The sequence below is a fragment of the Hirundo rustica genome, chromosome 29 (genome assembly GCF_015227805.2).
Source record: "Hirundo rustica isolate bHirRus1 chromosome 29, bHirRus1.pri.v3, whole genome shotgun sequence".
Lineage (NCBI taxonomy): Eukaryota > Metazoa > Chordata > Aves > Passeriformes > Hirundinidae > Hirundo > Hirundo rustica.
Window position 1 is genome coordinate 652,805 of NC_053478.1, and position 26,863 is coordinate 679,667.

At 52.1% G+C, this 26,863-nt stretch overlaps 2 long non-coding RNA genes across 3 annotated transcripts in view; both read left to right on the forward strand.

Moving 5' to 3' along the window:
- The first annotated feature begins 835 nt into the window (after positions 1-835).
- On the forward strand, positions 836-2,155 carry LOC120764322 (uncharacterized). The gene is made up of 3 exons (XR_005704204.2): positions 836-911; positions 1,050-1,166; positions 1,247-2,155. It is a non-coding gene; the product is annotated as an uncharacterized LOC120764322 (long non-coding RNA).
- Positions 2,156-3,537: 1,382 nt separating this feature from the next.
- LOC120764349 (uncharacterized) overlaps positions 3,538-26,863 on the forward strand; it is a 29,097-nt gene continuing 5,771 nt past the window's right edge. The window contains exons 1-5 of one of the 2 annotated variants that reach the window (XR_009208557.1): positions 3,538-3,659; positions 5,917-6,001; positions 18,599-18,644; positions 23,731-23,829; positions 24,231-24,594. This is a non-coding gene — a long non-coding RNA (uncharacterized LOC120764349). Of the gene's footprint in view, positions 3,660-5,916; positions 6,002-9,015; positions 9,168-18,598; positions 18,645-23,730; positions 23,830-24,230; positions 24,595-26,863 lie in introns of those variants that run through there. The other variant, XR_005704208.2, reaches the window with a different exon arrangement.

Sequence of the window (26,863 nt, forward strand, 5' to 3'; positions counted from 1 at the left end):
GCGGGACACACGTGCTGGCGCAGGCGGAGAGGGCACGCACGAGGAGGGGGCACCTGGATAAGGGCACGCCGAGATTTAGGCACAGCCCAGGGGCTCCTGATCAGTTTTGGGGGTGCTGCTGCTGAATTTTCTCCCCCACTCCCGCTCTTGATGCGCGGGGCCTCTTCCCGAGTCTCGTTTGGGGTTGGGGCTGGGGGGGACAGAGCTGCACCCGCAGCACCCCGGTGCCTTTGGGGTTCACCGGGATCAACCCCGGGGGGCTGCGCGGGTGGGCGCCTTCCTCCCCTCTCCCCTCGGGCTGCGAACCAGACCCCTCTGGGGGGGATTACGGCTTTGCTTTGGGTTTCCTGGAGGGTTTATTTTCAGTTTTTAATGGGCGCAAGGGCTGCGCGGCTCCGTGCGGGGCAAGGGAAGGGAGATGCGGCTCCTCCGCGGCCCCCGGAGTAGCGCGGGTTCTTTCCCTCCTGCCTCCCCCGGGACGCCCACCGCCCAAAATCCCGAGGGAAAAATTCCTCCTGGTGCATGTGAGACTGACCGCCCCCGCCGTCGCAGCCCGGGATTTGCCTTCCGGCAGAAACCCTCTTCAAAAATAAGTTTAAAATGAGCCTTTTGCTGCACTAACGCCCCTTTTAATGTCCTGTGGCAGCGCCTGGCGCTGGAAAAAGAAATGAGAGGTGAGATGAGAAGTGCACAAAGCTCCTGAGCTGGAGGCAAAGACTGCGTGCTTTCCACTGGAGGAGCCAGCGCTGACGAGAGAATTCCTAAAAAAAAAAAAAAAAAAAAAAAAAAAAGGATAAATTTCTCTGCCGCTTTGCTCCAACCCCTCCTCTTTAAAGTTCAGTATCAGAGAAAAAAATAAAGAGGCGCTTTGAGACCCAAAAAATGAACATCTGTCCCAGCGGAAGGCAAAGGTTCCCACTTTCTACTTTCTTAAATTGCTACTTTGGGATAAGGAGTGGGGGGGAAAAATAATAATCCACTATTTTATTTTTTTTCTTGTTTGTTTTGGATTGTTTTTTTGAATTTTTTTTGATTTTTTTTTTTTTTAGCGTAATCTGGTGGGTGAAGCCACCGTCCTCGCTGGCGGACGGGGAAGTGATGCCAGAGGCTCTCGGGTCTGTAGCGAGGATTTCTGCAGCGAGAACGGCTCACCCCGCTGCTCCTCGGTAGCTGCGGATTTGCCAAGAGACGGGGTGCAGAAAGGGAATTTGAATTTTTTATTTTAATTTATTTCCTTTCCATACAGTGTTTCCTGCGCTTCCAAACTCGCGGGAGGTTTGCAAGAACGTCGGCTGAAATCCCGAAAAAAAAAGCCTTAAACCAAAACCAATAATAATAATAATAATAATAATAATAATAAACAACCCGGGACGGACAGAAGTGGTCGGGGTAACACACGGTTCCTCCGCCCTCGGCCGCGCACGATGTTCGTCGGTTCCGGCCATTCGCAGTAAATAAATTAATTAAAAAAAATATTATAATAATAGTAACAATTAAAAGAAGCAAAATAAATCCTGGCGGCTCGGGAATTTAAGAGGAACGGAGTAGAGGAATGCAGAGAGCAACGACCCGGACGGGGCTGGGAAAAGCGGCTCAGCAGCCGAGGTGGCAACGAAAGTGCAGAAAAAGGCTTTTCCCAAATACGAAATAACAATAAAAATAATAATCTTAAAAGCTGGAAATAAAGGAGGGAGGAGGCAGCCGCAGAATCTCTCTGTTCCAGGGCTGTTGCGCCTGCGAGCGGGAAGAACTCGCGGGGACGCTGTCGTGCCCCGGGGCTGCGCTGCTGCCACCCCCGTCCCTCGCGGAGGTTTTGTTCACTTTGGGTATTTTTATCCATATTTTTGTCAGTTAAACTGAACCACGAAAAACTCTCCTCGCAGGGAATGCACTCCCGATTTTTGAGCTCGTTCTCGTTATTTGGGGGTTTGAAGGACGGGCAAAAGGGAGAAAATGTTATTTATTAAGGGGGGGGTGTTGATAAAATAATCCTGAGTAAGGGAAGAGAATCGGAGCCCAGCTTGAAGCGGGTTTTGTTTTTCAATCCGCCGCGATTACGGTTTGTGGAAGGAGGGAAACAAAGTAAATTCCCAAATCGAGGGGGGAAGCCCAGCTCCGGGGGAAACTTCGGAAGATGCCACCGGCGAGAACGCTCCGCTGCCCGCCCCGAGCGGAAAACCCCGCTCCTTGCGCTACTCCTGCCGTGACCCCCCAGCTTTAATCAGCGTTCAGGAAATGCCAGGGAGACTTTGCCCCTAATCCGTGCTTATTAAGCAAAAAAAAAAAAAAAAAAAAGCCCTGCGACGCTTATAAAATCGCAGGTAACGAGGGGACTCGCGATCGAGCGCGTGTGCCGGGCATCTCCACTGAGTGGTGGGGGTTTTGCTATTAATAAAATGCAAGAAGTCGGTAGTTACCTTTAAAACACTCCCTGGGGCCGGGGCTGGAGCAGTCCGACCCCGGCACCGGCCCTCCGCGTGTCCCCGAATTACCGGGATATTCCCGGGGTGTGCCGAGGGCACCGCGTTTTGGGAGGGGGTCCTCGGCAGGCGGAGGAACCCCTCCGCACAGGCGGGGCCGTGCTGCTCGCCGGGCGTTGATGTCAAAAGGAGGAAAAAAAATAAAAAAAAAATATTTGAATTAAGCAGCAAATTCGGAGCAGCCGCACGGGCCCCGAGCCGCACGCGTCCGCGCCCCCACGAGCACTTCGTGCCCCCGCTGCTCGGCCGCTTTCCTTTAAAACCATCCAAGTACCCTCAAATAACCTTTTATTTTTTTCCCCCCTTGTCCCCGTTCCTCAGCGCGCCTCACCCCAGTTCCCACCCCCAAACGCCGCTGCGGTTCTCTCTCCCCGCGCCTCCGCGGCTGCCGAGAGAGAGAGAGAGGTTGCCATATTTGCATATATGGTAATGAGCTCCTAATTGCCAGGCTTGCTGCGCTTTGCTGATCGATTTCGAGCAATCCAGAGGTTAAGGAAGCTTGGAAACAGCGCGGCTCTCAGCTACCCCCTACCCCCGAAGCCCCCCGCCGCCCCCCCGCGCTCTGGAGCTGGCCCCGCATTTGCATCCCAACTTTTTTTAACTCTCACACGTACACTTTACGTATGGGCTACGTGGAGGCTCCGCGGCCGCTCCTATATATCCTTACGCCGGGCACGGCCCCCGCTCCTCCGGCTGCGGCTCCGGGCTCGGGGCCACCGCCGAGACCCGCGGGCGGCGGAGCCGGGCCGAGCCGAGCCGAACCGGGCCGGGCAGGTGAGGGCAGGGCAGGGCAGGGCAGGTGAGGAGTGGGCAGCACAGCGAGCAGGGGAGTGAGGGCAGGTGGGGCAGGCAGAGCGAGCAGCGCAGGGCAGGGCAGTGCAGGGGGGCAGCGGTCCAGGCTGGCGAGCAGGGCACGGAGGGCAGCGCCCGCTGGCCATGGAGGGCATCCCCGGCCCAGGGCCGTCCCGAGGCGGGTGAAGAAGTCGGGGTAACCCGGGAGAAAGAAGCGAGGCCGGGCCGCGCTCCCCCGGCCGACCATCGCCCACCCACCCCCGCGGAGCCCCCCGCAGCCTCCGCGCAGCCGGACAAACAATGTGAGACTTGGCGGAACAAAAGCGGCCGGGCTTGGGTTGCTGAACACGTCTGAGGCCAGACGAGCCGCGCGATTTATTGGACTCGGTGAGAAAACCATAATAAAAAAAAAAAAAAAAAAAAAAAAAAAAAAAAAAAAAAAAGGGGGGGACGGGGGGTGGAGGGGAGAGAGGACTCTCAAAGCGTCTTTATTACGGGCTGGGGGCCGCAGCGCTGCAGGGCCGGGTGGAAGATGCTCCGGGAGCGGGTCCAGCCCCCGCCTGGGGCTGGGGGTAAGGGTCCAACCAGGGCCGGCTGCGGGCTCGGAGTTTTTCCCAAAGCCCCGGGGGCAGGAGGAGCTTCCTTCCCCTTTCCCCCGTCCCGCGGCATCCCGGCATCCGAGCTAAGAAAGTTTGGAAGCGGCCGAGCCCGTCCCATTCGCCCCCCGCCCCGCCCCGTGCTTTTCTCTCGGTCCGCGGGTGACTCGGACCCACTTTGGGTGAGGAGTTCACTTCTTTCACCTTCTCCCGGCTCGAGAATCCAGATTTGGGGCGCGGAGGGGCCCCTGCAGCCCCCACTGTGCCTCGGACAGGGGATGGGAGCGGGACACGGCCGTTCCCGATTCTGGGCCACGCTCGCCCGTGGATCCCTCCACGCCGGTCCACGGGGCTTTGCGCTTTGCTCGAGGGGATGCTCGCGGTGCGGAGCCTCCCGTGGGGGGAAGGCAGAGGCACCCCCAAATCCTGGCTCCTGCCAGCGGGGGAGTGGCCGGGGATGCTCCGGGGCTGCGGGCGGAAGGGACGCGCGCACGGGTGAGCCGCGAAGGGCAGGGTTCGGGTACCCCCATCCCCGGACAGGATCTGGGGAGGGGTGGGATGCGCAGGGCTGGATCCCCATTATGGAATTAGCAAATGCCAGCAAATGAAAGGCAAGTGAGATGAAACAGACCCAGCGCAAAAGCTCCGCGCATCCTCCCCCGTCCGCGGCAGAACGCGACCGGGTGCGCAGCGAAGGGGCCACGATCCCTCCCCACCTCGCGAACTTCCCCTCGTGCGGCATTTCTTAAATCTGCCTCCCCACCACAACCGTTTAATAACGCCACAACCAATTAATCCCCCTGAAGCCCATGAATTCCTGCCGCGGAGCGGCCCCGCTAAGGCTGCTCCTGGTCAGGCCGCGCAGGGCACCCAAATTAAATGGGTGCAGGGGTTTTGTTAGAAGTTATTGAAGCCAGACGTGATGCTCCGGCCAAAATCCTCCTCTCGGGGACAACGGGCCCCAGTGTTCCTGCCCTGCTACCGATGGAAAATCATGCATGGCTTTTTTCTTTTTTTTTTTTTTTTAAATTTATTTTTTTTTGTTTGTTTGTTTGTTTTTACTGCCCAGGAAGCTTTAATCTTTATTTTAATTTTTATTTTAAAGTTATATTTCAGTTCTTACCGTCCTTTTTTTTGTTATTGTTGTTTTGTTTCGGTCTTAAAAAATCCTCATCTCTGCAGCCTGTTCTTGATTGGGAAAAAGAAGCTGCGCTCAGAGTGCGCGGGGGAAAAATCAACCCGGGCTTATTTTGGGCTATTTTTCGGGTCGTGCGTGGACTCCCGGCTTTACAAAAAACAGCCCACGGTACCCAGCGGGTCAGGTCCTGCCCGCCTCGGCTCCGTTTTTAGCTCCCGGACATTAAGTTTTTGCATATGCACTGGTGTGCGTGGAAGTTTTTATGCTGGAAATCCTCAAATCTGCCGTTATAAGGGAGATCCCGCCATCGCGGCGGCGGCTCCTTCTGCTTCCTTGAGGTTTGCGTTTTTTATTTATTTTTATTTTCAGCCCCCCCCCAGAAAGCAAAGCACGGAGCTGGTTTTTATTTGTTAAGACACTTAAAACACACCCGTGCATTTTCTGCAAATCGCTCGTGCCCTTCCCTAAATCCTCCCAGACAGGACTGGTTCTAACGCGATGCTAAATAAAATTAGAAATAAAAATGCACTGTCATCGGGGTAATCCCAGAGTGAATCCAAATTTGAAAGCAAAATCCCTGTCTTTGCAGCCTTTTTCAGGATAAATAGCGAAATCCATCACGTTTCTTCTTTTGGCAGGTTTAAAGAAATAATTATCATTTCTGGAGGGGACTGAAATAGAAATTTAGGGGGAAAAAATTACGCGAATTTAATAAAGAGGAGAACAAAAAAGAGAGACGGGCGTGCGGACGTGTCCCTAAAATCCCATCGCAGCGAGGGTGGGGAATGGTTAAAGCCGGCCCCGCCGGGACCCCACGGAGCTGCTCCACGGACACCCTGGCGTGGGGGCTGCGTGGGCACCACGGGCGCTGCTGCCTCTTTAACCGAACCCTCTCTGCCTTCCCTTCCAGGAGAGCCCCGGCTCCGGCCGCTACTCCAGCCCCGGCCCCGCTCCGGCCACCAGGAGAAGCCGCTGGCGTGGGGAGCGCGGCTCAGGTGGGTGATGGCAACCACGGAGGGAGAAATCACGGCGAGCGCCCACCCCGGGGTGCGAGCGGCTCCGGGAGGGGTCGGGACGGGCTCTTTTCCTAAAAGAATTTGGAGGCTGTGATTTGGAAATGGGTGCAGCTGGGGTGGTGGGGGGGGGGGGCACCCCTGGGTGTCTCCAATGGGTGCTGCAGCCCTTCCCTTCCTCAGTGAGCACCCACAGAGTCCTCCCGAAATCCGCGCTTTCCCTCTCACCCCTCCTAAATCTGGAAGTGGACGAAGGGAAAGGGAAAAGATGCGACACAGCACGCCCCCGAGCCTTTAGTGCAGGGGGGGTCACAGAGGAGCAGCAGCGAAGGCTCGGGGAGGCGCTGCCGGCAGAACAGCGACGGTCCTGGGGAGCAGAGCCCCCGCCCCACAAAGAGGGGCCAGGATATTTGGGGGCTGTTTCCACACATCCCATCCCCCTTTCCCCGTTCCCAGGTAGGGCTGTAAGTGTTGGGCCTGATGGGAGCCAGACCAGTGCGTTCCCATTTTCCTAGTGGGGGCAACTGGGAGAGAGGGCCCTGACTGGGTGGACTTGCTGCGCTGGTGGTGGCAGCGGGAGAATCCAGCTCCAGAAAGAGACAAACGCCATGGAGCAACTTCCCAGCCCAAACTCACAGACCCAAACCCGGCTGGCTTTCCACTAGGAAGGAAAAAAAAAAAAAAATTAAAAAAAAAAAAAAAATCCAAGGCAAAGAAAACTTTAAGAGAAAATTTAAAATCCCAGCCCCAACCCTCTGTTCTCGTTCAAGGAAAAATCGTGGGGTGCATTTTTTTTTCTTCTTTTCTCTTTTTTTACGGGATCTGTATTATAGCAGGAAATTCAAAGGGTAATTAATGGCGGGGTTAAAACTACGGAAGTCAAACAGCATTTGGTGCCATCCAGGATCTGCACATCACGGTCAGGCCCTGGCATTGAGTGGGGTTCCCCTTCTCCGAGCAAGGGAATCCAGCGAGGCTGAGCCTGGGGGGCAGAGAGCTGGAGACATCGCTGCCGGGGGGAGGATGCTCACGGCTGGTGCAGGAGCCGCTTGGCACCGGCCACGGCTGGTGCAGGAGCCGCTTGGCACTGGCCACGGCTGGTGCAGGAGCCGCTTGGCACTGGCCACGGCTGGTGGCCACGAGCGGCGGCCGCCGGTGCCGAGGGTGGTGGCGATGGCGATGATGAGGGGCGTTGTGCCGAGGCTGGCGAAGCCGAGGGCGGTGATGAAGATGATGATGATGATGATGAGGGTGATGTCGGCGGCGGTGGAGGCGCCGATGGCGGCGGCGCTCGGGCAGGAGAGAGCAGAACGGCGGCGATGGGGCGGGCGGGGGTGACGGGCGGTGCTGGGGGGGGGGGCCGTGGCGGGGATGGGGGTGACGGGAGGGGGCGACTCGCGTGTGCGCGGCCCCTCCCCGGCCCATTGATGAAGCGGGGAGCGCTGCAGAGGGGCGGGAGCCGGGGCGGGTGATGTCAGGCGGGCCGGGGCCAATGAGCGGCGGCTGCCGGGGCCGGGAGTGTGAAAGCATGAATGAAAAGTGCCGCGCGTCGCTCCCCCCGGCGCAGAGGCTGCGGGCAGCGGCTGCGGGCAGCAGGTACGAGCCGAGCCGAGCCGGACCGAACCGCCGGGAGGGCCCCCCGAACCGCCGGGAGGGCCTCGGCCCCCGGCCCCCCGAGCTGCCGGCGCTCCGCTCGGAGGGAGATGCGCGGGCGGGGGCGGAGGAACCGCGGCGTCTCGGCGGAGCGAGGGCTCCGCAGCGCGAAGGGTGAAAGAGGGATGCAGGTGAAAGGAGGGATGGAGCGGAGCAGGTGGGATAACGGGGTGCCGCCGGGAAGGAGAGGGATGCGGGCTCCCTCCCTGAGGAATGGAAGGATGCGGGCTGCCCTGGAGCAGAGGAGCGGTGCGGGGAATGCGCGTTCCCCCCCGGAGGAAGGGAGGGTGGAGGGTCGCAGGTCAGTGTGGAGAAGGAGAACGAGGGCTCCCTCCCGCCCCCCGAGGAAGGAAGGATGGAGGGAAGCAGAGCCCCGAAGCGAGGACGGAGGGATGCGCGTTCCCCGCCGAAGAAGAAAGGACGGAGGGATACGGGGAGAGGGAAGCGAGGGATGCGGTTCGCTGCTGGGGGAAAGCTGCGCTCTCCCCCTGAACGAACGGAGCGATCCAGGTCCCGCTCCCTGCCCGAGATGCGCGGTCCTTGCTCAGGGCCGGGGTCCTGAGCCGCGAGCAGAAGTCGCTCCCTTCCTTCTTTCCTCCCTTCCATCCCTTTCATCATTTCCTCTGTGTTTTCTGTGTTTATTCGTCGCTATTCCCCCAGATCTCGACTGAATCCAAAGCCTCACAAGTTACTATTTATATGAACCGGCAGGTTTTTCTCGCAGTCATTTTGTTTAGAGAGCGTTAAACGCATTCGTGGGTGGGGAAATGTCCTTTTGGTCTTTTTATGCATATTTTAAGAAGTGGGTGCAAATTATATTTGCTTTGATTATTACCGGTTTGAATGCATTAATTTGATAGTTATTAAAAATAATGTGGGCTTAATTCTCGGCACCTGCAGAACGTCATTTGGTTTGCAAATGCAACAAATTGAAACTCGGCAGAAAATAGGCAGCCCTTGCGTGGTTATCCTCTAATTCTGCTCCAAATTGTGATTCCGAGGGGCCTGATCCTGCCTGTCCCGGTGATGCTCAGGACTCTGTGCCCTGGGCTGCAGGAACAGGGCCAGGGCTGTAGCTGTGTGAAGATATTATGGATCTGGCTGCTAATATTTGCATCTCTTTTTATTCGTTTTCCTCCCTCGTTCCTTCCTTAAAAGCCACGTGCCCCCGAGCCCCTGGAGAAGAGGAGGTTGGCTTTTTCCTGCTGATGCTGTAGACTCCAGGGGTTGGTTGTTATCTTTGGTTATCTAGCTGTATGAGTGGTGTCGATTCTTCATAAAGCTAGATAACCGAAAGTAAAAATAACCCCATTACACGCCTGAGGAGGATGTGGAGAAGAAAGGAAATTCATCAAAAGGAAGAGGAGGAAAAGAAAAAAAAAAAAAAAAAAGAAAAGAAAGAAAAAGAAAAAAAAAAAAAAAGAAGAGAAAGGAAATGAGAGGCGGAAAAAATGGGGGAAAAGACAACTTTCAGAGACTGGAATTAAAACCCGAGGTAGGATTTTTTTTTTTTTTTTTTAAATTTTTTCCCCCCTTTTATTTTATTTTTTTTTTTTTAAGAAACTATTTGCCTCCTGTGATTTTAAGTTTACTGGGCAAGGGAAGAAACCGTCTGTGTTGAGAAAGACAAAGATGCTGCCGCTCTCTCCTCGGCCGTTAACTGTAATTGAATTAACAAAGTAAAACTTCCAATCAGATTATGAATTAGTTAAGTCCAGGACCCAGACTACAGATCAAGGATGAACTTCCATTGCATAACCAGTCATAGAGCATCAGAAAATCCATAAATCAATACAGATTACTGTGTTGGATTATCTGTTTAATAAAGCAGCAACAGAGCAATGTTTATTAATGGTTGTTTTGCAAATACGAGTGCTGGATTCCTTTTCCTTTTTTCTACCTTCCCTCCCTCCTCTTCCCTATCTGTTATACGGATACATATATTTTCCTCCCTGACAGCTATAACTTGATATCAGTGTTAGAAAGAAGGATATGGTGATTTGGAGAATGGTTTCTTGCAGTTTTCTTTGTTTTTCTTCCCTTGTGTCTCTATCCAAATGCTTTCTTTCTTCTTTTAACCCTTTGTCTACGAACGTTTCTTTGAATGGACTCAAGATTCTAATTTGGGGATTTGCATATATCATATATATATATATATATATGATATATATATAAACTGGTGTGTGGAAACACACGAGACTAATTAGGGAACTTGATTTTGCTTAATTTATCTTCTTTGCGAATTGGTGCTGGTTCTTATCCCTCTTTAGTGGATTATGCATCCACATTTCCTTGTGGAAACTGGGATTTTTTTTAATCTGCTCTACCGTAGAAGGGAATTTTGAGTCAAAGAGGTGAACTGGGTGCTTCCCACTTGCTTTTAATAATCAGACTGGGTGCCTGAGGTGCCACCTACAAAACACAGCAACCAATTTGAAAAGGTGTCTTGATCTTGCTTAGAAGAACACAAAGATCTCATGGTGGATTAAGATAAAATAATATCAGAACGGTGATTCCAAGGAGGAAAAAAAAAAAAAAAAACAACAAAAAAACCCAACAAACCAAAAAAGACTTTATAATAATAAAGAGCTAATGTGGGTGATGGCACCTGAACTAATTTTGGAAAGGAGCAATTATAGCTTTGTGGCTTTATGAAAACCCTCTTGTGAGAGATGTAGAGATGAGCTGACTTTTGACCTGTGCTGGACCCGCTCGTTTCGCTCACGTGCTCATTGGGATCTTTAAAAAAACCCCAAAGGGCAGGAGGAACTGTCCCCTGCCCTTCGTTCAGGGAAGGGCTGTAGTGCTGGGTGCGACGTGAAAAATTTATCCTGCTGGTATGATTGCTTGAAATGAATAAACAAGGTATTATTCCCTCTCACCCATGGCCCTGCAATTCAGAATAATTTAGTACATGTGCTAACTGGGAGTTCTGCGATGAGCTGCTTGGGGAAAACCTTCTTCCGTCTCCCCGCTGAGGTTCTCCTGGGTGCTGCCATTGTTCCTGGCGCTGTTCCGCAGCCCGTGTTGACAGTGACAGCGATGTAGGGAAGTTTTTGCAAGCTCTTATCGGATTCCCTGTTCTCTGTTGCTGTCCTGCTTCTCCTCCCAGGGGGGAGTGAAGCGCTGCTCTCCTGGCCAGGAGGTTTGTCCCCAGTCGGAGAGGGACATTGCAAGGACAGGGCAACGGGGAACCGGCTCCAAGAGCTTTGGTCCACCCTCCAAGGAAGGGGAGACATCCTCCATGGATGCTCACACCCTGAGCATCTCGCAGGATGAAGCTGGACACCCTTGGCTTTGGTGACGAAGCAGGGACAAAGCTCTCCGGTGGAGCTCTCCTCGTTCCTCCTTCCCTGGCTCTTGCTGGTCCAGCTGGGTTGTTGTCACTCCAGCCGGGCTGGAGGAGCAGGATGTGTCTGTGGGCTGATGTCGGCACCGAGCGGTGGCCCAAAGTCCAGGTGTGAAGGGGTGCGGCGGCTCCCCAGGGGGTCGAGGGGCTCTCACTGCGGGTGAGCACCGGGAAGCTGCCATGTGCCACCCGCCATTGGCCGGTGGCTTTGCTCGAGGAGGGGGGAAAGCGCCTTTTCTCCAATCAGGGGCTGGGAGTGGTGCTTTGTGAGCATCTTTTGGTGCTCCTGGGTGACCAATCCCGGGCTGTGCGGCGCTGCCATAGGCTGATTTGGATGGTGTCACTTCTTGGCTATAACAAAGGCATGAGCAGGAGTGGGGGGATGTAAAGTGGGACAAGGACAAAACTCATCCAAGAATTTAGCAAATCATGTGTGGAGGGCCCGGAGCCAGGGGCAGTAGGTGCCTGTGCTGGTTGGTGATGGAGAGGGTGGGTTTTAAAGCCCACCCAGGCCCAAGCTGGCTCTCTGCAGCGTTTGCACCTCATTCCCAGCTGCAAAATTCTCCCTTTAAAATGCTTGTGACCCCCACCACCACTCAGGGACATGGTGACACCATGGGGCTAAAACCCCTCCGTGTTCATCACTCATCCCTTTGTGCTCCCAGCCTGGAGGGAAGTGGGAACCAGTTCCACCCCACTCATTGCCCCTCAGCCGTTGGATGGGTTCCTTGGGGTTCCTGGTGCCACAAGCTTTGCTGCAGTCCTCGGGGTCTGTGGGTGCTCTCGGAGCTCGTCACTCTTCGGCCGGGTGGAATTTCTTTTTAACTTAAGTTTTTGTTGTGGGGGGTAATGGTCTCCAGTGGCAGGAGTGTCCGTGTGACTGCGAGCTGGGGTCTCTCCAAGGCCTTTGGAATAGTCTTGCAAAGAGCTTATTTTTAATTTTTTCCTCCCTTTCTCCCTGATTTACTCCCGTAGTGCACTAGCAGTAAGCCCTGCGCCTTTGCATGACATTGATCCAAATTGCAGTTTACATGTGGCCATTTAAGCTTTCTTGGACACTATGATTTGACTGGTTAACACTCAGCACTGTCTACTCCGTTCTCCCTTCTGGCCACATAACTGCTGGAGACATTAATAGCAGACACACTCGCATGTTTGGGAGCGAGGTATCAGCTCTCCACATCGTTCTCCTGCTTAGCAGCAGTTTGGAGTCGGAGGAGAAAAAAAAAAAAGGGAGCAAACGCAAAAAAAAATGGAGAAAACGCAATACTAATTTTTCCATGATTCAGCGACGCGTTGAAGAGAACGATCTTATACAAATATAATCGTTGAAAATTATTAATTTCATTCAGTAGGTCCTCATTAGCTCCTGTCTTTAAGGCTTGTGTTGGCGGTGCAGAAATGCAGCAGGGCGGTTTGTCGCTGAGGCCGAAGCCCCTTTTGCACCGCTCTCGTTGTACGAGCGACGCGCTGCGGGTCTGGGGTCTGGCAAAAGGGCAGAAATACTTGTGCTGGTGGGTACTGCCCATGGATATGAACTTTAACTTTGTGGTGGATAAAACATGTATATTTTTTTACATTTCATATTTGAAAATTCTCAGCCCCGAATAATGAAATGTGGCTAAAAAACGTATTTTAAAAAATCCTGTATTTGGTGGTGTTTGAGGGAAACAGACGTTTCCCCGTTGAGGGAATTTTTTGCTAGCCTTTTACAGTTTTAAACTGAAAACAAAAGGAGGCCCTGATGGCTCAAACCCTCCGAGGTCTCCCTAGGACGTGAAGTATCTCTTGTCCTCCCGGCACAGTCCCATGCAGCCTGGGTTGGGCAGGTGTGGAACAGCACTGCGGTGCCACCACAAAGAACTCACACCAACATGATAGAAATTGGCGTGGATCCGTTTCGTTTCGAAATACATAGGTACAATTCCTTCCCACGAGCAATTGCAGCCAGATTTGGAGGGAGAGGGAATGGTTTTTAGAGATGCTTGACTTGGTCCAAACACCAGTCCTCAAAGCTCTGTTCATTTTGCAGTGCGGCGTGGCCCAGCTGGTGGAGCTGGGTTTGGGGGTTCTCTGTGCCAAGGAAAGCTCCAGGGCTCCTGCCACGGGTACCTGCGGGGTCAGAAATGCTGATTGAAGCCTCCAGCTGCCGGGCTGGGGCTGAGAGGGGAGCACATCTTTGTGCTGAGAACAGAGTCTTTCCTCTGCAAACAATCAGGGCTTCAAACCTCTGAGCGTTTTCAAGGGAGCGATTTTTATGTCGGGATTATGATAAACCGGCTGAGTGGGCGCGCTAAGCCGCCATAGGAATCAGATCAGGCCCCGCTTTAATTTCAGCGAGTGGCGGGTGTGTGGGAATGGAGGCTGGGGTGATGCTCGGAATTAACCGTCTGGGCTCTGGGCCCCGCTGGCCCCGTGTCGGGGCACAGACCGGAGAAGGGGCGAGGGCAGGACCACGCTGTCCTTGTCCCCACCGTGGCTTTGCCCATGGGGTCTGGCCACCCACGCACGGCGCTTGGCAAGGTGCTCTGCAGCACCCTGGGGTGGTTTTGGCGTGGCCAGTGCCGAGCTCCGTATGGCAGGAGAGGGGATTTCTGGAATTACCCCGCCCAGGGTGCAAACGCGGCGCTGGGTGCCCAGCAAACGGGGCCGGGCGGCTCTCCCGCACCCTGCCCGGGGGATGCTGGTGGCAGAGCCCCGAGGGGGGGTACAGCTAGAAGGAAAATGATGAGCTCTGTGGTCTTCAGGCTGCTGGGAGGGGACGGGCGCCAGCGGGCAGGTCGCTCAGATGCAGCCGGGGTGATTGGATGTGAAAGCGGAGCCGCGGTTCTCGCCGCCCGCGCTGGCAGCTCCGCTCTCCGCGGCCGAGGGAGGTTTTGCTGGCCCAAACTCGTGTCACAGCGCTGCCAGCGTGAGCTAAATATAGTCCCGGGGCCGCATTCCGGCTTTCCCGGCCGGATTTTCGGGGACAGATATAGAAAGGGAGGCGTGAGCCCCGACACCTCTCCGCTCGCCGCCTCTCGCTGTAGGAGCTGGGTTCGGGGTGGCGGCCGCCGAACGCGGGCAGGATCTGCAGCCGGCAGGGCTGTGACTGCCCTGGGTAGTTCTGCAGGAAAAGAGACGGGAAATTTTGTTTCAGGAGTCCCGTGCCACCTGCGGAGAGGGGTGTCCCGAATCCTGGGATTATGGCTGGAGGGTGTCTGCGTTGTATTGAGGAGGCTGATGAGGAGAGCTTGGACCGACAGTCCTGGCTGAATCCGTCTCTGGTTATCAGTGGTCTCTCACTCACTGTATAACTCCAGGATTTATCCTGCTCCAGCTGAGAGCAGCCTCGGACCTGGCATCTGTAAGGGTACAGCTAAAGCTGTGTAATCCTCACCCAGCATCGACGGCCTTGGCTCGAGCTTTGACTCAGACAGGCCAGGCTAGGTGTAAAAATAATTGTAATTCCACGTTCAGGGGTTTTAATGTTGCTAGAGCAGGGACAAAAGGAGCAGTGCCAGGATGCTGGTGCAGGAGGAGGGAGCATCCATGTTGGGTGCATCCGCTGGTTTTAACTGCTTGGTCTTGTGCGATGCGTTTTTACAGGCAAGTGGAGGGCATGAGGTGGAGCTTGTTGTGGGATAGGGAGAAAATGCAGGCTCTCAGAAGGGGGAGAAAAGTGCTGATTAATAAGCGCTGGGAATGAAAAAGACTGGATACTCATTGGTGATGGACTTGGTCTGGTTTCGAGCTCTGTGTGGCTCCAGGGGGTTGTTGGCTAATCTTGGAGCCTTGCATTGTTTAGGTCAAGGCAGGTAAATCAGGTTTAATTTGACCTTCAGCAAGTTCCTGCCTGCTGGGAGCTCTTATTTTATTCAAAACAAAACAAAAACCAACCCCCTAACCCCTCCCCCTGCAAAATAACCAAACCAAACCAAAACCAACAAAAAAACCCCCCACATACCCACCCCCCAAAAACCCCAAAAAAGACCACAAAAGATTTTCTGGATCAGTGTGTGAGCTCTGGGAAAGGGAAAGGGAGTCCCTCAGATCCTCTTCACCTATTTGGAGGCACAGAATGCTCTTTGGGAAGGAAGAAAGGTTGTCCCTAAGGAAATCTGCTTTATTTTATCTATCTTTCCCCCCTCCATCTTTTAGCAGATTTCTGCTATTTTGGTTGAGTGAAATATTTGGCTTTTTTCAGTATTTCATAAGAGTGGATTGTTTCAGGGATTCCCAGGCTGAACCGGGCAGGAATGTGTCTGAGCCAAATAACCTTCCTCTGGCATCAGCAGACACCAGCTGCTTAGGAGGAAAGTGCTTGAAACCCTACAATTATGGGATAATGTATTCCAAGAGAGTTTCTTGGCTTTCCCTTCCTGAGCTGGAGAGTTTATATTCCCTCCCTGATCCTTGTAAAATGTTGCTGAACTTGGATGTTCTTGTCACCTGCTCCTTGACGGTGCCGAGAAATGGGGACAACCCTGTGGCAGCAATTGGGCTTGGGTCTGGGCAGGAGGGGAAAAAGCCAAATTTTTTTGGCATTTGCTTTGAATTTGTCTCTGTGGCCCTGCTTGTGGCAAAGGAATCGTATTTTTGGAAAGATCCGGAGGGGCACCACAGCCACACGTAGAGTCAATGGAAAAGCGGCGGGGAATAAACGGTATAACTCGGCTTGTTCCAGGGAAGTAGGAACTCGCTCAGGGACATTGATTGATCCTGCAGGGCACTGTCAGTATTCAGAGGACTTTTCTTCCTGCTGGGGCCTGGCCAGAAGGTGCAGCAATTGACCCCTCTGGCTGGGGGGAAGTTGGAGGGCTTGGCATGCTACGCTGGACCGGAGAGGGACCACGGAGGATGGGTGGCCGTGGGCCACTGCCCCGCCCCACAGTTTTGCAGACAAACTCCACTCCCTGGAGATTTTTCTCCCTTCTTCCCCTTTGTTTTGCCTTTGAACAGCAAACCCCACGAACAAACACGCACGAGTATTTTTCTTCTTATTATTCTTCTCCATGAAAAAAAAGATGTCTTCAACATGAAACCCATCCACGTGCGGGAGCATCGGTGGGGCTGGCTGGGTTTCTGCAGGTAGAGCTTTCCCACGGGGCTGTGAACCTCCTTAAGCTCTTTGCTCAAGAAAAATCACTGATTTTTGGAGACGAAATCTGCCTGGCCCCTCTGCCCAGCTCGGCTGAGGCTCTGACAGCATCGGGACAAGCTGGCAGAGATGCAGGAGTGAAAGCAAGCTGCCTCCCTCCTCTGGTGCGAGGGATGGCCATGGAGCAGGTTGCCATGGAGAACCAGGATTATTCTGCGCGTGTGTGTGTACAGGCTTGGGGGGGGAACATCGTAATTTTTTTTCTTTTCTTTCTTTTTTTTTTTTTTTTAAAACCCATTTCTGATGGAGTGTGATGCCATCAGCGGCCGCGCTCACCCAACCTTGGGAGCTGCAACCTCCAACCTCATGCCCATCCCCTCCTCCCCTCCTCCTTCAGCCCTAGCTCCTGCCCCAGCCCCTCCATCGGACTCTTATCTCCAATAATCCCCCCGTAAGAGGGCTTTCTGCTTGTTATGACACCCAGTGAAAGCGTGGGAGAAAGATCCTTTCTTCGCCCTTGTCCTCCACAGCCAGCCACTAGCCTGAATGGGAGGCTTTTTTGTGTCTCTGTGTGCCTGACTAATTGAGCTGAAGGACTTGCGTCTGGAAGGGCTTGAAAGGGACTTTTGTTGCCACTGCAGAGTTTGTGGAAGGCGAATGAGCCCTGCTTTCTTAGGGAACGCGGGTCCTGGGCAAATTTGACTCTCGAGTGCTCACGCCTCCCAGTTCTTTGGGAAAATTAGGAGGAAAAAAAAAAAAAAAAGGTGGTGGGATTGGAGTTTTTTGTGTTTGTGTGTAGAGGCTTTTGGGGGGTGATTTTTTTTTTTTTTAATTTTTTTTTTGGTACTACTGGCAGCCCCAGGCACTGGAGAATTGAGTCTTGCAAGGAAAAAAAAAAAAAAAAAGATCTGGCCCCGGAAGATTGGTGAGCTGGCCGTAAAAAAAGGGCTTGGTGAGAGGAGCTAAAACTGGCTAAAAATAACAGTATCGGAAGCCCTCCAAAAATAACAGTATCGAGAGCCTATGCCTCCTGCATTTTTTAAGGCCTGATAATCAAACCCCAAATCTTCTCTATGATTCCAAATTGTTCCGTGGTCCGAGGATGCTTTCACATCCCACTGCATCCTGAGAGGTGATGAGCGTGAGCTATCACAAGACCGTTTAAGTGACTGCTGAGAAATTCCTCTTTTCCTCTTGGCCTTAACAGGAGTGATGAAAGGTTGGGATTCTCCCTAAAAGTGGTTTAATTGTTGCTTGGTGCCAGGTGGTCCCCAAGTGACTCCTGACAGCGCCAGTGGGCACAAAGGAAGGAATCCTTCTACCTTCTATGCAGCCCCACACCTTCCTTTAAAACACCCAACATCCTGCTTGGTAGGAAAACCAAGGGGCTTTTTCAGAGCAGTTTGGGACTTTAAAGGCTCTTTTCCACTGGGAAGTTCGGTGTGGGGCACCTGGACTCTCATCCCTGTTGGTATCGTCTGCTGCACTTTTGTTCCCATCGCGAGAGCGCGGTGTTTCCACGTGTCTGGGATATTTTCTTGCTGCCTTTGCTAATTTTTCACCATCTGATGCTGGATTCATTCAAAGGCCTTCTCCAGCCTGTCTTTTCCCCATGGTGTGGCCGTGCAAAGCCTACTGCTGGGTGTCTTGCCTGGAAAACACCCTTCTCACAAGGAGGGAACACGGGGTTTGGAAGGAAAACGGGGCTTTTGAGGCAGAAAACTTCTTGGCATCTGGCAAAGACTGGAGAGCCGCTTTTTAAGTGGCTGGTGGGAGAAATGGGGAAGAAAGTAACTGTATGGGGTCACTTTGTTCCTGTTGCTTATTTCTCACGTGCAGCCCCTGCATCTCGTTGAGAAGCCACTTGAAATTATTGTCTATAATATATTTTCAATAAATATATTTCCACTGTCATTTCTCAAACCTCTCTCTCCCCCCTTCACCCCATCTCCCCCCCTCATCTTTCTTCATTCCAGAGATCTCTCAGGTCCCTCCAACAATAAATTGCTGTGGAAGCTGCCAGGGTCCATTCCATCCCCTGTGTGGGTAAACCCTCACAGGGTGTATTATTGATTTCTAATGACAAGGGATTAAAATGTGTTGAAAGTTACATTTTTAATGGGGTGATGTAGAAGCTGCAAATACCTCTTTGCCCACCCTGTGCCCAAAGGCTGCAGTTGGTTGTCTTCAGTTTTCCAGGGCCAAAGAGGTGCATCAAGGATGAGGGAAAATCAGAATGAATGGGTTTGAAACAGATGTAGACACGAGCAGTGAAAATTGATAGAGAGGGGAAGTGAAGATGAGAAGTGAATGAACAGGAGGCCTTCTAAATTAAAAAAAATAATTAAAAAAACTATAAAAAATTTAAAAAATCAATTTGAAGATGGAGCCAAACACCTTTTCGCACGACTCCACTTGGAGTTTTTAAATCCAGCAATTTCTGCACCGCTCTTTACCGACATTGTGCTAAACCCAACCTTGGTTTTGTGTCCTGCAGCCCGAGGCCCGTTCCGCCGCAGTTCTGGGGATGCCCGCGACACCAGGTATTTGTTAATGAATCCTGACTCATTACTGTCCCAGGAAATGACAATTTCTGTGTGTTTGGGTGCTCGTGAGGCAGCATCTGAGGGGTTTGTCCTGTCAGCCCCGTGCCAGGATAACGCAGTTGTGTATTGGTCATTAGTGATGAGCAGCTCGTGGCCATAGCTGGAGCCACCAGAATCCTCCAGCCCTCCTCCTGCACCAAACTTGGCTTTTTTTTCTTTTTCCTTTTTTTTTTTTTTTTTTTTTTAATTTTTTTTTTTAATATACTTTCCAATCACTGATTTTAAAAAATTAAAAAAAAAAAAATCACCCAATTCCAGTTTTGGAATGATGTGAGAACTTGGAAATTGGGAGTTGGGGTCAAAACAAGATGAGGGAACAGAGTAAGGCTCCTGCACTTATCAGCTGGAGGCCAGAAGACATAAAGAAACCCAAATTACTGGTGCCTTTTTAAAAAAAAAAATATTATTTATTGTGGTTTTTGTTGTTGTTTGTTGGTTTGGGTTTTTTATTTTGTTTGGCTTTGGTTGGTTGGGGTTTTTGTTGTTGTTGTTGGGTTTTTTTTGTTTTTTGGGTTTTTTTTTGTGTGTGTGTTTTTTTGTTTGGGTTTTTTTTAGTAAGGAAAGGGATTTGCCAAAGCGCACACCTCAAATATATTTTTCCTTTTGCAGAGGCATTACTATGCTGGAACCAGGGTTTATTTTTTTGTAACTGACCAGCAGTTCTGGGTTTATGCATTTCAGAGCACAGCAAACTGACTCTAAACCAATAATATTTCTTGTCCTTGCACAGATTGTTGCTGCTGTACATAACAGCTTACAGCTCAAATAACAAGAGGTTTGGAGTAGTTCGGGAAAAAAGATTAAATGTAAAAGGAGGTATAGAAAAACACCCCGAAAATTCAGGAGGTTTTGGAACAGATAAGGAATTATTCTTGAGCAAAACACAGCAATAATCCTAAAGTGCTTTATTATTGTGAATCAATACAATATTGCTATAAAATATTTAGAATTCTGCCATGCATCTATTTTTTTACTTTACAGCCCACTGTAATATTCATAATTCCTACAATCCCAACATTCGGTGAGCACGAGGTCACTACCCAGAATTTCCCTGTTTCAGTTCCAGCACTGGGGCCTTCTCATCTTTTGGGCTGGGATCAGGAAGCAGGATTTTTACAAAGGTTTGGAGGAACGGGGCAGTGGTCCCACACTGAAGCCAAGCACGTTTCAAATGCACTCTGAGCATCCCAGGATGCTGGGATGTGGACTGGGGCCCCAGTGCCACCACTGCCACCCTCTGCTCCCCCCTTCCTCTCTCCTCGGAGGACCACGGGCTCACCCAGCGCTGGGGGAAATTGTAATTTAATTTTTTTCCTCAATGAAAACACTGGGGGTGGGAAAAAAAAAAAAAAAAAAAAAAAAAAAAAAAAAGAAAAGAAAAGAAGAATGGAATCTTGGTGCGTTCTTTGACTTTGCTCCCAGCAGAAGAGCAGCCAGGGGCTCCAAGGCCAGCCCGGTGAGCGGGTTTGATGTGAGCAGCCAAACCCTTGTGGCTGCCAGGACCCTTTAGTGCTGCACCACCGGAGGGTTTCACCTTCTGCCAAGAGCGGCCTGCTTCTATTCTTTCCCTTCCCTTCCTTTTCTATCCTTTCCTTTATTTTCTTACCAATTATTTATTTTTTAAAAAAAATTTCAATTTATTTTAAATTTTCCTTTTTCTTTATTTTCCGTTTTATTTCCCTTTTTAATGTTTCATTTTCCTTTCATTTATTTTTTTTTTCCTTCTGCTGTTGTTTTTCTTTTTTCTTCTCCCCCCACCCCTTTGTTTTCTTTTCCCATTTTCATTTCCATTTCTTCCCCCCAATTTCGCGCTTAAGCCTGCTTAGTCTTGTCTCCTGCCGGAACGTTTAACGAAGGGGCAGTCGCTCCCACGCCAGTAGGGTTTTTATTGTTGTTGTTGGTATTTTGCTGACGCTTTGTTCCACCCTCCCCACCTCGGTGCCCATGGAGGGGTGCGGGTCGGGGTGCCCGCGATGGATGGGGAAGCACAAAGCCCCAAGGAAGACACGAGGGCTCTTGTTATCCGCGCCGCGCAGGAAAGAGTTAACCCATTAGAAATTCCGAGCCCTTCTTCCGATAGTTAAACCTGATTTGCATGCATTTGCATAATGAATGTCATTTGCATTCTTGGAGGTTGGCTACTTCTGTGGGAAAAGTCAAAGCGGGATTGCGGGGAGGGTAAAGGGGGGTCGGTGAAGAAAGAAGGGAAGATTTTTTTTTTCCCCCCCGCACCCCCGCGCATCCCTGCCCCTCGCCACCCTCACCCAAATGCTCTTTTTCTTCCCCTTCTTTCCCCCCATTTTTCCCCTCCCCGAGGCCTTCCTGCCTCTCCCTTCCGGAGGACGCACAAAGCCAACCATCGGCGGCTAGGCCGCGGCGAGGCGAGGCGCATCCTCTCCCTCTTCCCCCCCTTCCCCTCCTTTAATTTCTGCCTCTAATTCCATCTTGGCTCCCGTTCCCGTCGCGTTCGGGGGGCTGCGGCCCTGTCCCTCCCCTCCCCGTGGGTGCATGCGTGCTGAGGGGGAAGGCAAAGTGGGAGCCACCATTTTAGGCAGCTGATGTGTAAAATGGCCGATTCCCCTTCCCCTGGCCCAGCCACGCGGGCGGGAGCGTTCCAGCAGCTTCCATCGGATGGGACGGACTCGCTGGAGGCGCTCCGGGCGCCGCGGCCTCGTCACGGGGCCTATGGCCTCGAGGGGCTCATCCCGGCCTCGCCACGGGCGTTTGGGATTTCCCTCTTCCCGCCGTCGCGTCGCAGCCGCGGAACCCCCCAGCCAACCCACACCCCAAAATCAACCTCTTTTCATCTCGTCTCCAGGTTTTGTATGTGGAAATGGCACCAAATTTTTTTTTTTTTACCATTTTTTTTTTAAATTATTGTTCAAAGTACCCTCCGTATCTCCTAGGGACGTTGTGGGCCTTGAGGCTTGGCTGCAGAAATTTTTCCTAGATGCTCTAGATGACGTTTCATTCTTTGTGTACTGTGATAACATTAGTGAAACAGCTGTTTAATTTTTTTTTTTTTTTTACCCCTCCTCCTTCTTTTGGACTAGAAAAATTCAATGGCCTCATTTTTTTCTGTTGCTGAAGCCATTCCATGGCTGTTTAGGAAAGGGGAAAAGAATCAATGCAAAACAAGAGTAACTTCGTTCCGTCCTGTGCGCGATGAGCTGAGGCATGAGAGACTTCGCCTGGTCCAGGTGATCCCTGGGCACAAAGTTATTGTGCTCAGGTTAATCTGAGAGAGGGGAAAAATCTCTTCCCACAGCTGGTGGCGTGGGGAGTGATTAAATTTACTACAGCTGTTGAAATACATTGACGTGTTTTATCTGAAGACCCATTGCAAGAGGTTTGTGGTTTAGGTGAAAATCTTGGTGTTCCGTGAGGCCGCTTTTGTTGTTCTTTTTAATTTCTCCCCATCCCTCTGTTGCCATGAGACCTGGAAACTTAAAAGCCTAAATATGCTAAGTGAGTTTAACCCTGGTGTGACGGGAATTTTGAAAGCAGATTAAAACCAACTCAAAAATTATCCCTAGAAGAAAAATAAATCACACTTTTTTGCTTGCAGGCTGATGCCAAAGCCCCAGACACGCCTGGCTGGGGGCAGTCCCGTGGGGAACGTGGCTGGACTTGGCTCTGGCCTGGTCCCTGGTGGGGTCTGTGAGGTGGGAAAGGTTGGGGAAGGGATGACTGTCGCCGTTGTAGCCCTTTAGCTGGAGCTGTGAAGGGTGCGTGGCCACGTGCTCCACTCTGCCTGCCAAACGTGCTTAGTCAGGAATGGGAAATACTTCCCTAAAACTTGCAAAAATGCACTAAGGCTCTTAGCTCTTGGGCTAAGCTGCAGCTACTTAGTCCATTTCTCACTGCTTTTATTTATAAACTTCAGTCTGTGCTGGGGGATTTTTTTTTTTTATTTCCTTCTTATTTTTTGGGTTCTTTCCCTGGGATGGGCACAGGAATGCGTTAGCAGCCGAGCTGGAAAGAGAAGATGGGTTGGGGCATTTCTGCTCTGCTCCTACCAGTGCCACTCACTGGCTTTGCACCACTGAATTTTCACAAGACCAGATTGTCTCTGATTTCTATAGTGGGAGAGATGATTTATAGGACTAATGGACAGGAGAACGAGTTCTTTCTCTGGCCCTTCCTCGGCTAAGCCACGTCAGTTCTGCACTAGGTATCTAAATCCATGCGTAGCCTGTGAGTACCCATAGCTGGAGGCAGAATTTATACAGATGGGAAGTGCATAAAGTGAATATTAATATATTATTAAAATATAAAACAATACCGTAAGGATACTCCAAAGCATCCAAAGGGTCAGGGCTGCTCAGTTTTGGTATTTTCAAGCAGTGCTGGAGCTTTGCCATTGGTTCCTGCTGCATTGAGGGTGGCAGTCACAGGGTGCATCCTGTCAGACCCAAGACTCTTCCCTCAAAGAGGCTCTTGCTGGTGAAGGGTCTCCCTGTGCTTGGCCACAGAGAAGAGCCCAGGATGGCCACCAGGATAAATCTCTCAGGCCTCAGGGTGCTCTGGGCTTGAGTTTGGCTTTGGGCCTTGGTGGAGCACACTGGCCTGGGCAGGGCTGGAGACCTGGGGAACACAGCTCTACAGAAAACAAACAATAAAGGTGTTTGTTTGAATTAAGATTCAGAGCTTTTGGTCCTGCTTGTAGCTTCTGAGTACTTGGAGTTGGTTTTTCTTCACAGCTGCAGTGAGATGCTGGCTGGCACCGCAGCTGGCAGGGACAGGGAAGGGTGCAATGACAGCTTTAGCCCAGCTCAAATTGCCCCCGAGCAGATCCAGGCTCCTCTTGCTCCCTACAAGGCTGAGGCCGCACAGAGGCATCTCAAGTCTCAAACCAGCCCAGTTTCAAAGATGCTGAGAGTTTTCCAGATGAATTGTCTCTTCCTCATTCCCGTTTCGTGTCAGAAGTGTGGCTGGAATCTCCCTGTCCTGGTGTAATCCAGCTAGGGAACACGGGTCTGACATTTAACGAGTTCCGATCCTCTTTTCTCTCTCTTGCCAGGCTGGACGTGGGTTCACCCTATGTGTGATGCTCGTTTTCTGGCTGAAAAATTGTAGGTCTCTGGCCCTGGTGCGATGAGAGTTCACTGGGAATATCCTGGTAAGTGGATTTTTAAAAATTCTGATTTTTTTTTAAAAAGGCTTTTCCTAAGCTCTTACACTGGGTATGGCACCATCGGGCTGCCGGGGTGGGCTGAGTGTCTCCAGGGCAGTTGTGAGCTCATGGTGACCATGTGGTGGGGAAAAAGAGGAGCCAAAATTTCTGTGGTCACCAGCATCTTCCTTGCTGACCACTGGGCCCAAAGTCTCAAATATCTGGATTTTTTTCTGTGTTTAACATCTTTTTTTGTGGGTTTGTTAACTCATAATGCCCAAGCCCTGGGAGAGGTGTCTGTCTCATCCACAGGAACAAAGGGCTCCTTTGGAGTTCTTTGGGGAGCGGGGGCTGCCTGTTAAATGGAAAGCAGATAGTAAATGTGTCTCTGTTGTGTTTGGTTTTAGCTCAGATTGGCTCATTATTACATAAATCAGGGGTGGGGGTTATAGAAAACCCCACCCTCCAAAAGCCATGAACTGTGAGGAGCTGCCAGCAGGACCTTGTCTTGAGGGACCCTCAGCAGAAGCCCCTCACCATGGCTGATCCACTTCAGCCTCCTCCTCTCCCTGCTCCTGATGGCAGACCCTGGCCTGGAGCGTGATGTGGACCCTGATTTACACCAGCTGACCAGAGCTGCTGACCAGAGCTGCTGACCAGCACCAGGCCTCGGCGTGGGGACGCAGTACCAGCTCAGGGAGCGCCAGGGTGCCGAGGACACCAGGACATCCCCATCGTGCCACCACACATCGCCCTGTGGGCCGCTCACTGGTGAGCCTGGGGATGTGCCACCACCGTGGTGGGTCACGCCGGGGCGTGGGGAAGCTGCACCCCTTGAGGCATGGGGATGGCAGGTAGAGCCCACACCGGTGGGCAGCTGGCCTGGGGTGGAGGTGATGGGCAGGGGGAGAGGTGTTAGGAAGGGACAGTGCGTTTATTATCGAGGCGCAGCTGAAGCGGGTCCTTTGCCAGTGGTCAAGTCTGAATCACAAACTCGGCATTGTTTCCGAGTGTGTTCAGCACATTTCCCTTCTCCCCCTCCCTTTCCCTTTCCTCTCCTCTCGCCCTTGCACAAAGCTGTCATTGTGCAGAGGACTTGGTGATGGCAGCGTTGTTATTTGGTGTAAAAAAAAAGGGAAAAAAAAAAAAAAAGGGAAAAAAAAAAAAAAAGAAAAAAGAAAAAGAAAAGAAAGAAGTGGGAAAAGTGGGAAGGGGGGACCCAACAAGGTGAAGAGGTTTAAATCAGCTTAGCCCAAATGCCAATTAAAAACCAAAGAGGATTAGGCTTGTGATCAGCAGAATAGACAGTCATTGTACCCGGGAGGAGGTTCCCCCTCCCCAGGCCCGACGCAGCGGTGCCGCAGGTTTCGCTGCAGCGCCCTGCAGAACGGAGCAGGGCAGGGGCTGCCCCTGACCCTGGGGCTGGGCTCTGCACCCACCAAAGCACTGGGCAGGGCAGAGGCGGATTCCTGGTGCAAAGGCATTTTTTTGCATTTTTAAGTGTGAGCAAGGACTCTTGTCTCACCTTGAGTTCAGCTGAGCAAGGAGAGGTTTCAAACTCTCTGCCAAGGGGAAGGTCTGCCCTGGAATCAGCTCTTGGGCTGGAGCATTCCTTGGCCGGGGGCTGGGGCAGGGTCCCTGGGGTGAGGTCCTGTCTGGGGGGTCTCAGCAGACACTTGCCAGACCCCCACGTGCATCTCAGGTGCTTGTTCTGCCTGAGAGTTCTCTCCATCTGTAGGACCCTTGGTCAGATCTTTGCTCCAAAGCAGCCGGGGCATCACCTTTGGCCACAGGCCGTGGTGACAAAGTGCCAGGACCATCACACAAGTTTTACTCCAGCCAGTGGATGTCCAGAGAAAACTAGTTCTTCCCTGCTCCATGGCCTGGAGTTGTGATGTCAGTGCTCTCTGCCTGGTTTAGTCCTCTATGCTGCCCAATAACTTGCTGCTTCCATGGTTTGAAATCAAGGCAGCCAGAAGCCGTGGTCCTTGTGGCCTCCTCACCTGTGAGAGGAACAGAGACTGGGTGAGGTGTGTTTGGGTGATTGCTTGGACTCAGAGTCATGTGGCTCACTCAGTTCTCTCCCAGGAACAGGAAGATGCTCTGCACCATCGTGGTACCGGGAATCAGTCTGTGGCTGTGGACGTTTCACTCCTGACTCTACTGACAGAGCAGGGAAGGCAAATCCCCTGCAGCCAGAATGGCTACACTGGTGTGAAAAAGCCAGAGCAGGAGTGTCCTGATGCCACACTGGCTACTTAAAAAGTGTCCTCACTTAGGCAGAAAATGTAAATCTACACTAAATTGAGGCTATTTATGTAAAGGAAAGTTGCCAAGCGTAGGTGGGAGCTGGGCCAAGCAGGGAGAGGTTTAAGGGACATCAGCAACAAACTCAGGTGGAGCTTGAGCCCCTCTGTGTCTGAGTGGGGGTGAGCAGCCTGAGCCCCCCTCTTTTAGCCTGAGACTGCCTGGCAGCTGGGGGTGCAAAGTGACGCCCTGCACACCTGTCCTGCCTCTGTCTCTGCAAGGTGGATCCTTTCTGCTAATGGGGACCATCTCCTGGCTGAGGTCATCTTGGAGCTCGGTGGATCCCATTTCCTGCTTTGCATGGGAGTCCATGGATGGCTGCGGTGCAGCCTGCTCCAGCTCCAACCATCTCCTGGAAGACGCTGAGCTGGGACCTTGCTGGTGTTGGCTCTAGATGCATAATGGCTCCAGCCTTGAGCCAGGGAGAAGAAAAAGAGAGGGAAAGGGCCTTTCCTCTCAAGAGTAGAAGGAGAAACTGTCCTGCTTCTGGACCAGGAGCTGCTTCTCTCTGATCCTGGGCACAGTCAGTGCTGGCTGAAGGACCACAGTCGTGGTGCAACACGCCACTGTGGGGCTGAGGCGGTGGCGCTCAGGGGAGGCAGAAAGCAGAAAAGCTGTGGAGCAAATTAAATGTGCTTTGAGGGGACAGGGAAAGGGTGAAGGGGACGCTCTGGGCTGGGAGGTGCAATGCCTCCACCTCCCTCCTTCGGAAGCCCCCGGTGCCGCCTCTGTC